Below are 15,051 nucleotides of genomic sequence, written 5' to 3' on the forward strand. Positions count from 1 at the left end.
TCTACTTGCTATATTTCCCATTTTGTGGCACAATATTACATCAGTCCCATGGGAAAATATTACATATTTCATTCAAATCTAGAGTGAAGGCTAATGATTCCATTTATCTTTGTCTCAGTCTTCCAGGTTTTCTAGCTCTGTCAAAGTACAATAGAGCGATTTCAATAGCAATATATTCATGAGAATGGATAGAGCACGAGACAGGAAGTTGTGTGACAAGGTCTGTGGTGAATATCCTTTGGGGGCATGCTCACACCTGTGCCTCTGTTTCCTTTTCTGTCACTATATTAACAGGGCTATTGGAAGGATCAAGTGAGAGCATATGTGAAAATAGCTTTTAAAATACAATATGCTATGTATTGTTATTGCCGTTATCCTTCCTAGTACAGAATGTATTCATTGTACAGAGACAAAGCAGTGCTACATTTTAACCCATTTCAAAGGTAACTGTAAACAAAGTAGCACACATTAAAGATCAGGGAACTAAATCCGCAGGCATCCATTTCTTTGACCAAAAGGATCATAGCACCTGGTTTTCATATCTGAGCTTTGCCCATTTTTTAAAAATAAAAAACATTCCATGTTGCTCCTAATGTTTTTATAGTTTGTGTTTTATTTAAAGAATAAAATCTATATAGCTTAATACAGCAGAACTTTAGACCATATTTTGCAAATCCCTCTATTTACTCTTATCTACACACCTTGGGGGCTTCCTGAGTTCATCTGGTCTATGTTCTATAAATCATACCATACAATGGATCCAGGCTGCACTTTCATATCCAATTCATGCGATAAAATTCAGTATACGCTGCCAAACCAATGTATAGCATAGATTGGGCCAATACAGGAAACGGGAAGAAGTTCTGCCAAGTTCTAAAGTGGAGACTTTCTAGAAGGAAACAGCTACCTTCTAACAAGTAATATGTTCATCTAGAAGGTGCTAATGCTAGCTTAGTCCTCACACCGAGGTGAAGGATCATCTCATCGTGACCAAAAGGAATGCACGTCTGGCAGAAATCTAAATATTTTTCCAGATGTCAAAATATATAAGGTTCTACCAGAACTTCTAGAACTATAAGTAGAAGGGAAGGTGTTTGTATGTGGCTTTATTTCCACTGTCTGTCACTATGGACCTCAGCAAAATTTTTCTTCCCCTCGCCCTCCATCCCAACATGGCTTCAGCCGCATTTTTGGAGGTATTATTTCTCATACATCTTCCTCCAGAAATAGCTGTGTGTGTGTGTGTGTGTGTGTGTGTGTGTGTGTGTGTGTGTGTGTGTGTGAATTTATCCCCTTAGGTATTTCTCGTTATGGCTACTGCTCACTGATGTCTCATCAGTTCCCATAACTAGACAGTGCATCATGTTTGTGTTTAGGTCACTTGGTTTAAAATACAGTGTTTGTGACCAGGGAAGATTCTTGGAAAAAGGAGTGCCTGGGCCACCCACCACTTTGTTGCCTTTAACATGGAAAAATTGGCTAAGCAGTGTCATGGAAACAGAGTTTGTGCCAGCATTCTTTTCCCAGTAGCAGTCTTACCAGTTGTCTATATTGCATAAATAACCGTACCCAACTAGTCTTGGTCTCATCATCAAAATGGGGGTTAAATTAATCACCGAATGATACTGAAATACAAAAATACTGAAACAATCTAAAGCAGATAAACCAAATACCTAGATCTTGAATGAATGAATGTATGAACGAATGAATGAACGAACGAACGAACGACTTGATGATTAACAGCATGAGTTCTTGGTTAGGGTCTTTGAGATAGGAAACCTTTCTCTGTTATGGAACTCTGGTCAATAAAACTTTCTTAGCCATAGTTGCCTCATCTGTAACATAGACATGCTGATGCCTAAATAATTATGTATTGTGTTCATTAAAGGAAATAATGAATTAAAGCTCCTAAATTGTGTCTAGCAAATAGCAAACACTCAGCAAATTATTATTATTATTATTATTATTATTATTATTATTATTTAGTTATAGGAGGAAGAAAGGTAGAGGAAGAAAGTTGAGAATAAGCAATAATCACCTGTTTCTACTACATGTTTACTATTTCTTTAACTTACTTTGCTAATGAGTTTTTGGAGATAGCCTCTATGGCTACAAATAAATTGCTTGGATTGGTACTTATTTCATTTACTTACTAAACCATTTAATACTTAATACTAAGAAAAAAGGCCTGATAGGTACGCCCTTTATGTCAGTAACTAGAACCTACTTTACAAATAAATTCAAGGCGTCAATATCTACATGTCGCAAATATGTTGCCCATAATTATGATTTGCTTGCAACTTTTCTCCTTGCTCATGTTTTCTCTTCTGCCATTTTGAGAAAATCTCATGTATAAGCTCAAAGCGTAAGCATGTTTCTCCTGCTCACTGTGAATGCACACGGACTCCTAAATGGAGCCTAAAGCCTGAATTGTCTTTCAGGCTTGACTCAAAGGACTCCAAAGATTTCAACCAGGCTTGTATCCAAAGAGACTTCAGGAAAGTCTTAAAAGTAGAACACCGTGCCTCTGGTCTTTATCAGGATGAATGGTTAAAATGGGAGAAGGGGGAGGAGACAGGTGATGGTTAGTAAGAGAGAAATAAAATGATGGAAAGGAGAATAAGGAGTAGGCAAGGGCCAAGAGAAGAACAAAAAGCATAAGCATAAAACTGAAGTGTGCCATTTTAGTTTGTTTCCTTAGAGATTTAATTTGCTAAGTTGTGTGTATTGTACTTCTTTGTAGATTGGGAAAAAGATTCTGAGAGGACTTTCCCTCTTAAGGAAAAGGGGAAAGAAGTTTCCTTGACTGTGTTATAACCATTCTTCTGGTGTTTGTGCAAGAAAACAGTTCTCTGTCAGTGGATGCTGGGACCTTATCGGGTCCCCTGGAAAGTTGTCAAACCCCACTTAGGACAGCAAGAGCATTTCTGTTCGCACTTTGTCATTGTTCCCCGGAACAGACTCGGGAGAAAGCACTGTTAGACAAGATTAGGAATTCACTTTTTGCTGTAAAGAAGTAAAAATGCTGACTTTGTCAGTGCAATCACTTATTCATTGCTGCTTCTCAGTGCAGAGCTCTGTACTGTACTCTGAAACTCCCCATCTCACTGACAGAATTTTAATAGATGATGGATTGCACCAAATATCTACTCTGCATAGCGTCATGTTACATTGGAATCTTATATGAATGCACAATTGAAATTCCTGTGTTGCAACACATTGGATATTTTGTTAAATCTGTGCTGACAAGGAGAAAAGATGATAGTTCCCAAGAAGAAGCATAGTCCTGTTCCCTTAAATTATATTTAGGCTCATTTGAATCATAAATCTTCTGTTCTTCATATAGTTAGCATTATTTTCTCTCAAGGAGAAAGGTCAGCTTTCATTTTTACTTAATTACAAATTGGTTATCTAATTACAGCATTCTTAGAAATGCAAGATGCCCTATTGAATCATTGGATGATTTGTGGCCATGCATGGCTAAATTATGACTTTTATGATTAATAAACCTAAAGTTTATAGCTGAATAGGGAATATAAACTTTCCCTCTGCAACAAGGCTGTTCAAGAAATCTCCAGAACATTTGATTTGGTCATCCCTTACCAGCAAACAGACTAGGCCTAAGACTTAATGTTAGAGGTTGTATCCTATAAATCTGTAGCTGTGTTTTCTATAAAAGCATATCACCTAATGTGGAAAGAATATCTAAATCCATTGAATTCTGTTCAGAAAGCTGAGCTGAGCAAAAATCCTAAATCTCATAGCTCCATTAGTAAAGTAAAAAGTCAAAATGTTGTTCCTGTGAAAGGAATTAACTTGGTAAGTGCATATATACAGGCCAAATCTTTTTTTAACTACATAGCAAAATCGAAACAACAGTGACTCTAACCCATCTATACCATTTCTCCTGGAAGAGAATTCAAACTGAATGAGAATAAGCTTAGGAGGGGTAACTTGTTTTGAGTGTCACCTCCTTTTAAATATAGTGCTGGGCTAAAGTGACTATGAATAAAACCATTTCCACAGAAAGTCTCTTAGTGTAACTACTGTTAAAAAAAAAAAAGCAGTGCTGGCTTTGCAATGTTAAATTTAACTTCAAAATTCTACAATAAGTTTTCAAAAATAAAGAAAAATCCGTTAAACAATGAAATTCTGGGCTCATAAATTATAGCTGCATAGAGCATAAAAGATGTTGCACTTAGGACCCCTTCACTCATCAGCTCTATTCTCCAGAAAGAAACCTAGGATAAACTTCCATGTCACCATCCAGTCAATTTTTATGCATACGAAAATCTATATGTACTTGTGCATAAATGTATATGTATTGTTAACATCTATACTAGATTACTCTACAAATATGTTATTGCAACTTGCATTCTTTTTCCCCAATAACAGAATGTCCTGGATGTCATTGCATGAGTCACATATAAATCTATGTCAGTTTTTTAAACACTTCATAATATGCCATTATATAAATGCACCAAAAGGCATTTTTAACCAATTTCCCATTCACTGTTCTTTAAGTTGCTTCTCATACTAGCTCATAAGCTCAAGACTGTAATATTGAGCACTTGTGAGAAAATATCTGCAGGATAGATTGCTGGTACAAAAAGTATGTGTGTGTTGGGGCGCCTGGGTGGCGCAGTCGGTTAAGCGTCCGACTTCAGCCAGGTCATGATCTCGCGGTCCGTGAGTTGGAGCCCCGCGTCAGGCTCTGGGCTGATGGCTCGGAGCCTGGAGCCTGTTTCCGATTCTGTGTCTCCCTCTCTCTCTGCCCCTCCCCCGTTCATGCTCTGTCTCTCTCTGTCCCAAAAATAAATAAAAAACGTTGAAAAAAAATTAAAAAAAAAAAAAAGTATGTGTGTGTTAAGATTGGATATACATTATTGTCAGATTGGCACGCCAAGTGAGAGTGTTTATTTCTCCGTGGCCCCAATTAACACTGGGCATTCTCGGATTTCAGATACTTTGTTGATGTGATAAATAATGAACAGTATCTTTCTGATGTTTTATTATTATTTCTCTGAGTCCTAGTGGAGTGGAGTTGCTTTTCATGTCTCTATTGACTAATTTTTCTTTCTTCTCTGAACTCCACGTCCTTCATTTGCTTTTGCTTATTTCTCTTTTGGGGTATTGATCTCTCTCTTTTTTAACGTTTATTGATTTCTGAGAGATGGAGAGAGACAGAGCATGAGCAGGAGAGGGGCAGAGAAAGAGGGACACACAGAATCCAAAGCAGGCTCCAGGCTCCGAGCTGTCAGCACAGAGCCCGACGCGGGGCTTGAACTCATGAACTGCGAGATCATGACCTGAGCCAAAGTCGGATGCTCAACTGACTGAGCCACCCAGGCTCCCCCTCTTTTTATTTTTAAAAGGTCTTATTGCAATTAGTCAGTTAATGTTGTTATAGATAATTTAGAGGGGCACCTGGGTGGCTCAGTCAGTTAAACATCCGACTTTGGCTCAGGTCATGACCTCGCACGTCATGAGTTCAAGCCCCACGTCGGGCTCTGTGCTGACAGCTCGGAGCCTGGAGCCTGCTTTGGATTCTGTGTCTCCCTCTCTCTCTGACCCTTCGCTACTTGTGCTCTGTCTCTCTCTGTCTCTCAAAAAATAAATACATGTAAAAAACTATATATAGATAGATAATTTAGATATTTTCTGTTTACTGTTAATTTTTTTGGTGTCATCATGCAGAACTTTAGTATTATGTGTCTAGAATTTATTAGTTTTTTCTTTAGGAGCAATACTCACCAAAGTTTTCCTGTAAAGATCCAAACAACAAATATTTTCAGTTTTGTGAGCTGTATGCTCTCTTTCTCTATGGTTGTAGAGTGAAAGCAGCCACAGACGATACATAAATGAATTGGCATGGCTGAGTTTCAGGAAACTTTATTTACAGAAACAGGTTCTGTATGAACATTTGGTTCATAGATTGTGTTTTTCCAGCCCCTACCGTATAGCATCTAGACTCCCACATGAAATACCTTATTCAATATGAGATTTAAAACACCATAAGTTAAAAATAAATAAAACACCATATGTTTTTGTTTATGTTTTTTTTTTACATTTTGATTTATTTTTGAGAGAGACAGAGTGAGTGGAGCAGGGGCAGAGAGAGAGGGAGACACAGAATCTGAAACAGGCTCCAGGCTCTGAGCTGTCAGCACAGAGCCAGACGTGGGGCTAGAACTCAGGAACTGTGAGATCATGACCTGAGCTGAAGTCAGATGCTCAACCGACTGAGCCACCCAGGCACCCTGTTTAGTGTTTTTGTGTTGTTGCTTTTGTTTTTTTGAGTTTAATAACTTTTTAAAAATTGAGATATTATTAACATATAACATCGTATCACCATATGTCTTATTATTGTGTGTACAGTAAATTCTATTTTCAAGTTTTATTACTTTTGGAGTTTATTTTGTAATATGGTATGAGATTATTGTCCAGCTTTCTTCCCTAAATGGGTAACCAATTGTCATAACAACTTCTGCCATATAAATCATCTGTATTTTATCCACTGATATAAGATTTTATTCCAATTTTTATCATACGATAAATCTCTTTATGTCTTTGGTGTATTTCTGGACTCAGTCCTATTCTGTTGATTTATTTTCTGACCATTACTCTAGTATTTGAATTATCACTTTATAGCACCATATACACCTGGCATGACTTAATCCCCAACATTTTTGTTGTTGTTGTTTCTCAAGAATTTCTCTTGCTATTTTTTTACATTTTCAGATTAACTTTACTAGCAGTCGGTCAACTTAAAGAATTCCACTAAAATTTTGATTGAGATAACTTTGAATTAATATATTAAATAATAGGAAATCTAAAAACATGACATATTTACACTGAATTTTTCTAAGAAAAAAATATGTCTTTCCTTTTATTCAAAATTTTTCTCCCCCCCCCCAGCTATTGAGGTATAATTGACTAATAAAATTGAAATACTTAAAGTATGTGTTGTTGTGATTTGATATACATTGTGGAAGGACTCCCACCATCTTGGTAATTAGCATATCCATTATCTCACATATTTATCTTTTGTGTATGTATGAGAGAAAGAGAGCGTTTTAGTTCTATTCTCTTGGCAAATTCAATTATGTAATACAGTGTTATTAACTAAAAGTCATCATATACTTAGATACTCAGACTTTATTCATCTTATAACTAAAAGTTTGTACCCTTTTACCAGCCTCTTCCTGTTTTCCCCAACCCCCAATCTCTGGCAAACATTTTTTTTCTCATATGTTTCTATGAGTTTAGGTTGATTGATTGATTGATTGATGTATTTATTCATTTTAGATTTCACATATAAGTGATACTGTGCGGTGTATTTGTCTTTCTCTGCCACTCTTATTTCACTTAGTATAATGCCCTCGAGCTCCATCCATGTTGTCACAAATAGCGGGATTTCCTTCTTTCTTACGGATGAATAATATTCCACTGTATGTGTATACAACATCTTTATCCATTCATCCACAGACAGACCCTCGGATTGCTTCCAGATCTTGGCTATTATGAATAATACTGCAATGGAAATGGACGTGAATATATCTTTTGGGGATCCTGTTTTCATTTTCTTGAATATATACCCAGAAGTGGGATATCTGGATCATATTTAATTCTGTTTTTTTTTTTTTTTTTGGAGAAATCTTCAAACTGTTCTCAGTGGTGGCTACATCAATTTATATTCCCACCAGCAGGCGACAAGGGTTTCCTTTCTTTACATCCTCACCAACGCTTGTTATCTTTTGTCTTTTTCATAATAGTCATTTTGACAGGTGTGAGGTGATATCTCATTATGGTTTTGATTTGCATTTCCCTGATGATTAAAGATGTTGAGCACCTTTTCATGTGCCTGTTGGGCATTTGTATTCTTCTGTGGAAAAATGTCCATTCAGTCCCTCTACCCATTTTAAAAATCGAATTGTTTGGTTTTTCACTATTGAGATGTATGAGTTTTTATATGTTTTGGATATTACATGTTTGGATATAGGATTCGTAAATATTTTTCCCCATTATATAAGTTGCCTTTTCATTTTGTTGTTAGTTTCCTTTATTGTGCGAAGGGTTTTAGTTAGATAGAGTCCCCCTTGTTTATTTTTGCTTTCTTGCCTCTATTTTGGTGTCAAATCCAGAAAGTCATTTCTAAAGCCAAGGTCAAAGAGCTTACCTCTTATGTTTTTACCTAGGAGTTTTACAGTTTCAGGTTATTTCAAGTCTTTAATCCAATTCTGGTTGATGTTTGTGTATGGTGAAAGATAGCGATCCAGTTTAATTTTTTTGAATGTGGCTGTCCAGTTTTCACAACACTATTTATTAAAGACTTTTCCCCATTGTATATTCTTGGCAACTTTGTTGGAATTGATTGACTATATATTCACAGGTTTATTTCTACGTTCTCTATTCTGTTCTCTTGATCTTTGTGTCTGTTTTTATGCCAGTTCAATACTGTTTTAATTACTATAGCTTTGTAATATAGTGCGAAATCAGAAAGTAAATCTTTTCTCAAGATTACTTTGGCTATTCAGGGTCCTTTGTGGTTCCATACAAATTTGGGGATTATTTGCTCTATTTCTATTAAAAAATGGAACTTTGATAGGGATTGTATTGAATGAGTAGATTGCTTTTGGTAGTATGGACATTTTAACAATACTAATTCTTCCAGTTCATGATCATGGAATATCATGCTATATATTTGTGTCTCCTTCAATTTATTTCATCCCTGGTTAAATTTTTCCCAGGTAAAATTATTATTTTTGATGAAGTTGTAAATGGAATTGTTTTCTTAATTTCTATTTCTCATAGTTTGTTGTTAGTGTATAGGAATGCAAGTGATATTTGTATGTTGATTTTGTATACTGCCATTTTACTGAATTTATTTATTATTCCTAACAGTTTTTGGTAGAGTTATTAGGGTTTTCTGTATATACTATCATGCCATCATCAAATAAAGAGTTTTACAGCTTCCTTTCCAATTCAGAAGACTTTTATTTTTCTTGCCTAATTGCTGTAGCTAGGACTTTCAGTACTATGTTGAATAAAAGTGACAAGAGTGAGCATCCTTGTCTTACTCCTGATCTTAGAGGGAAAGCTTCCAGCTTTTCACTGTTAAATATCATTTTAGCTGTGGGCTTCTTATATGTGACCTTTATTATGTTGAGGTATATTTCCTGTATACCTAGTTGGTTGAAATTTTGATCACGAATGGATGCAAAATTTTGTCAAATAGTTTTTCTGCGTCTGTTGAGATGATCATATGATTTTGATCCTTATTTTGTTAACATGATATATCTCATTGATTTGCAGATATTGAGCCATCCTTGTGTTTGCCTCCCTGAAATAAATCCCACCAGATCATGGTATATGATCGTTTTAATGTATTGTTAGAATTGGCTAATACCTTGTTGGGAATCTTTGAATCTCTGTTCGTTGGGGATACGGCCTGTATTTTCTTTTCTTGTAATGTCCTTGTCTGGTATGGTATCAGGGAAATGCTGGCTTTGTAACATGAGTTTGGAAGTGTTCCTTCCTCTCCTCTCTTTTGGAAGTGTTTGGAAAAGATTGGTATTAATTCTTTTTTAAATGTGTGGTAGAATTCACCAGTGAAGCCATGTGGTCCTGGGCTTTTGTGTGTTGGGAGGCTTTTGATTACTGATTCATTATCCTCACTGATAATTGGTCTATTCAGATTTTCTACTTCTTCATGATTCAGTCTTGATAGGATGAATGTTTCTAGGAACTTATCATTTCTTTTAGGTTGTCCAATTATTTTTTGGTGTGTAATTGATCATAGCAGTCTCTTATGATCCTGTATTTGTAGAGTATCATTGTAATGTCTCCCCTTTCCTTTCTGATTTTATTTGTTTGAGTCCTCTCTTTTTCTTGGTAAATCTAGCGAAAGGTTTGTCTACTTTGTTTATCTTTTCAAAAATCCAGCTCTTTGTTTCATTGATGTTTTCTGTTATCTTTTTAGTCTATATTTCATTTATTTCTGCTCTGATTTTTGTTATTTTCTTCCTTCTTCAAACTTTAGGCTTTGTGCTTTTTCTACTTCCTTGAGGTGCAAAGGTAGGTTTATTCTAGCTCTTTCTTTTTTCTTAGTGTAGCGATTTACCTGTTTGAAATTGCTCCTTAGAACTAACTACTTTTACTTCATCTCATAAGCTTTGCTCTGTTGTATTTCCGTTTTCATTTGTCTCAAAATAATTTTTATTTCTCTGTTGATTTCTTCTTTGACTCATTTTTTTTAGTAGCATGTTGTTTAATCAAGAAATATTTCATGTCTTTTGAGTCTCTTAATAGAGTAGTAAATTTTCCTCCATACATGCTGTTTACATTTCTCATATGTTTTATTTGGCATTTTAATACTTTTGTTACTATAGTTATGAAAATTTTAAATTGTATTTTCGTATTTTTCACTTTGGTGTATAGAAATATAACATATTTTTGCATACTAATATTGTTAATTTAAATTAAAAACATCTCAGTTATTCAAAAGCATTGTTGAAATTTAGAACATATGCATGAGTCAAAATTAGAATATAAAAACACCAATATTCTCTTACCCAGAGATTATTCCAGTTAATATTTAATGTGTATTTTTCCAGGCCTCTGGCTGTATCTATATTTATATCTATTTATACATCTAATCTACACATGCACACACACACACACACACACACGTATGTGTTATCTTTCACTAAAATAAGATCACACAATACATGCTATTTTTAAACTATAATTTTCAGCTAAGAATCTCCACTTTCTTATGTCAGTAATTTTTTTCTCTTTTCTGATTAAATTTTCTCAAAAATCCAAAACATAAATTTATAAAGCTAGATTACCTAAATAATTAATTACCGCATATAATATCTGGTTATCGTATCCTTTAGTATATTTTAATCTAGCAGTTATTTTCTCTTGTGCTTCTGCTTAGCTATTTTACAGACTATCCCACCTTGGAGACATGTCTACTTGAATCTTCATGATGTTATCTATCCCCTTAATCTGCCCCATATATGAAATGATTTTATTTCCAACTATTTTTCTGACGTTTTCAATTACTTCCAGTAGACAATTTCATTGATTCTTGGGTTTCCCAGGCCATCAAAATAATTTTACTTTCCACCTCATTTCAAGTATTTATGTTTCACAATCCTTTTCTTTGCCCAGTTGTATTACAGTGTATTCTTTGAGTGATTCTTTTTCAATTGAATCAATGGTCTTTTGAGAAAATATTGAGTTTATAAAATTATTTTATCAATTTTATTTATTTATTTTATATATTATATAAAAAATAATTGTATTTATTAGATAATTAGATACATTATTTATTAGATATAATTATATTATTAAAAATAAATAATTGTATTTATTATATTTTATATTAATAAAATATATTTATAATTAATTATATTTTAACTGATTTTGGTAAATGTTTTATAAGGTGGAACCATTCTACAAATAAACTTCTTTTGGTCATGATAAAGACTTCTTAAAACCATATACCTCAATTATATTTATTAACATTTTATTTATGATTTAGACATCAGTCTTTATTAATGAAAGAAACTATTAAGTGCTATTATCTTTTAGGTGTACTATTTTTGTCAGATTTGAATATCACAATTATAAGGGATTTATAAAAATAATTTAGAAATATTCCATTTCTCTAAATTCTGGAACAGTTTTAAATATAATTATGCATAGCTATTTTTAAAGATTTAAAAAAAGACAAATGTGAAGCTATCTTGGGTTTTGGTAAGAGAAACATTTATTCAACCAACCCAATTAAAAATAATGTATTAATCCTATCAGATATGTTCTCAGAAGACTAAAACTATAATGCACTATGGCTTATGAACAGCATGAATAATCATGAAGTGCTGTATCAGATTGTTACATAGTTGATAGCTGCTAAGTGATCAAAACAATTATATTTTGCAATGGCATGATCTTAATCAATTGGCATTGTTAGTTACTCCATGACCAGTTGTTGATCTTTTAGGACATATGTTAAATATTATGCAAATTAAAAATAATCAATCATCAACTGTGTAATAACAACTTTTGCTTATTATGTTGCTGATCAGTAACTTGGAATTTTTAAGAATATTTGGAAACGAGGGAGGAAGAAAAGAAATAATCCATCCTAAGACATACAACCTAATTGTGGATATTCAAACATAGAGGGAGACAAACTATAAGAGACTCTTTAATACAGAGAACAAACTGAGGGTTCATGTCAGGGTGGGGAAGAGGGGAAAATGGATAATGAGCATTCAGGAGGGCACTTGTTGGGATGAGCACTGGGTGTTGTATGTAAGCAATGAATCATGGGAATCTACTCCCGAAGCCAAGAATACACTGTATGCACTGTATGTTAGCTAATTTGACAATACATTATTTTAAAAAAATAATAAAAATCTGTAGCAGAGAAGTTATTAAGTTTACCAATTATATAACACTGACCATGACAGCTAAGGACAGGGAAGAACAAAGACATAAACGTGAGTTTAAAGGATGGGTGGTGTTTATGGTGTTAAAGGAAAAGAAAGATGACATTTCAGGTGAAAATAACACACAAAAATATTGGGGATTGTGTTTCAAGTTATTCCAAGGAGCCAAGGGGCAAATAGCCTGCATTAAGTGACGGGTTTGTGTTACGGAATAAGGGAAAGATTTTATTGGAAAGGTAAATTGTGATCTATTGAAGACCAACTTTTTATTATTCAGTCTGGCACATTTTACTACACATTTTTTTTTAAATCAGTTTGATGGTCCTAATGCTATTGTCTGGAATTTAGGTTTACTTTGGATAAAGGCTAAATTATGTCACTGAGGTATGTTAAAAAGTCATAATTTCCAGTGAATAGATGGACCAGTCATGAATGGGAAAATATTTAATTGTTTTTTTTTTTTTTTTGCATTATGAAGATGTCATTATACACAGTCGCTGTGCATAAAGTCATTTTCTATCCATAGAAATAATTTTGGAAGTAATGGTCATCTGTCAAGTAGAGGTTCTGAAAGCTTCTTGGAGAAAACATTGCCTGGTCAATATCCCTGCCTCCTATGCACAGGAGTGGCTAGAATAACCCATGAACACGGCATTGTTTTTCACAATCCAGATGTGTACATGTGACCTGTCTTTTGGCATGTGGTTTGATATTATTTTACTGTGGACCTTTAAAAGGAGAGAATAGTTTGTGGAATAATGTGTTACTTTTTTAGAACTGCAGGCACAGCATTCTGAACATAAGACTGACACAGCTGCTAAGAGAAAAAGTTTCAATCGTGCATGACCCCCAATGTGTCCTCGGATAGTACTTAGAATTTCTCCATCACTGCATCATCGGGACATCAAAACTTGCCAGTCCCTTTGTAAGACTATTGACAACATGACATCCTTAATAGCTATTTAGCGTATTAAATATACTTAAATAGAAACACAATGTTAAATATCTAATCTAGTGAAGTCTTATTTTCTATGGATTATCTCTAGAGAAAGCAAGCACACAGCCAAAATAAAATCCATGTCAGACTAGATAACAGCAAGTTACCAGGGCAACACAATCATAGAGAGATAGGGTAAATCATTTATTTTATAAATGTTGCCAGGGCAACAGAAACTACTTATGAAATCACTGAAGGATTGAGGATAAGGGCACAGATAGTCTCTGGAACTATTTGTTCTTTCAGAACACATTGGAATAATGCCCATTCATACCTAAAACCTTCACAGTATTTGAAATATGTAGATACTCGTTAAGTAAATGGTCATGAATAGGTTCAAATATTGAGAGATTTGTAAATAGCAAAAGATATTATTCACTGTTTCTTGCCTCTCAGAATGTTATTGGGACACTATTTTGCTTTAAAGGTTAACCTTAGCTATGACCTAAGAAGCTAGTTATTTCTACCTCAGTGCTATGGTTATAATTCAGGGTCATGGTTAACACAGTTGATGAGCTTAGATTTTGTTAGGCAACCAATTAGAGTGTACCAGAGTTGGGCGGTGGGGGGGGGGGGAGGATTTTGTGTGTGTGTGTGTGTGTATACACACACACACACACACACACACACATAGAATTTAATCAGGTGTGCTTTGGAAAGGGAAAACATTATTTTAACTTTAGTAACAAATGTCAAAATTATACAATTTAGAGTAATATTTTTCAAACTACTAACACAAATACCAGTAAAGGGCCTTCAGAGTTTTTTTCTTCTGCTTAAGAGGAATATTTACCAAAGTTAGGACTTATTTTATGTTTTATATCCCTGTTTTAATATAATTTGCTTCCCTCTTGATCAAAGTCCTGTTAGAAAACATATATTTATAATGTATTTAGCTACAGGTAGCAGTGAATGTATGTGTAAATTATAAAAATATTTAAAAAGTAGGGAATTATTCATTGTGTCAGGCAGTAGAGAATAGGGACAGACTTCTCAGAGGAGGTAACTCCTGAATTCGGTTTTGAAGAATAAGGGAGTTTTTCAGTCAGACAAGTGTTGGGTGTCAGGCAAGATGGGTGTTCTAAGCAAAGCAAACATTAGCTTTCAGCCAGGTCTTTGGTCTGTACACCAGGTGTTACATCTGGTGAGCATCTGAGAGTGCAAGGTATTTCCATAAGTTACCAAGTGCCTGTAATGCCGCACCTGCCCTAAGCATGGCATCCATATGCCCTTCAATAGTATGCCACAGAAGGTGTCACTTAATCATGAATTAGAGCTGTTCAACATGGTGCCTTCTAGAGAACTGCCAACATCTAGCACCCGATGTATCCCTTCACAAACTCTACTCAGAATTGAGTGAAATATTCGGAGCATGTTTTTTGAAGGTTTTACAAAAGTTCTAGTTAGTTAATATACACTGTAATATTGGTTTCAGGTGTACAATATAGTGATTCAACTCTTCATACGTCACCCAGTGCTCATTATGGCAAGTGTGCTCCTTAATCCCCATCACCTATTTCAGCCATCCTCCCACCCACCTCCTCTCTGGTAACCATCAGTTTGTTCTCTACAGTTAAGGGTCTGTTT

The 15,051-nt window shown here is 34.6% G+C and overlaps 1 protein-coding gene across 8 annotated transcripts in view; it reads left to right on the forward strand.

Annotated features, from left to right (window-relative positions):
* RBMS3 (RNA binding motif single stranded interacting protein 3) overlaps positions 1-15,051 on the forward strand; it is a 708,718-nt gene that overhangs the window by 598,772 nt on the left and 94,895 nt on the right. The gene's annotated exons all lie outside the window — the stretch shown is intronic.

The sequence above is a fragment of the Panthera tigris genome, chromosome C2 (assembly GCF_018350195.1).
Source record: "Panthera tigris isolate Pti1 chromosome C2, P.tigris_Pti1_mat1.1, whole genome shotgun sequence".
NCBI lineage: Eukaryota > Metazoa > Chordata > Mammalia > Carnivora > Felidae > Panthera > Panthera tigris.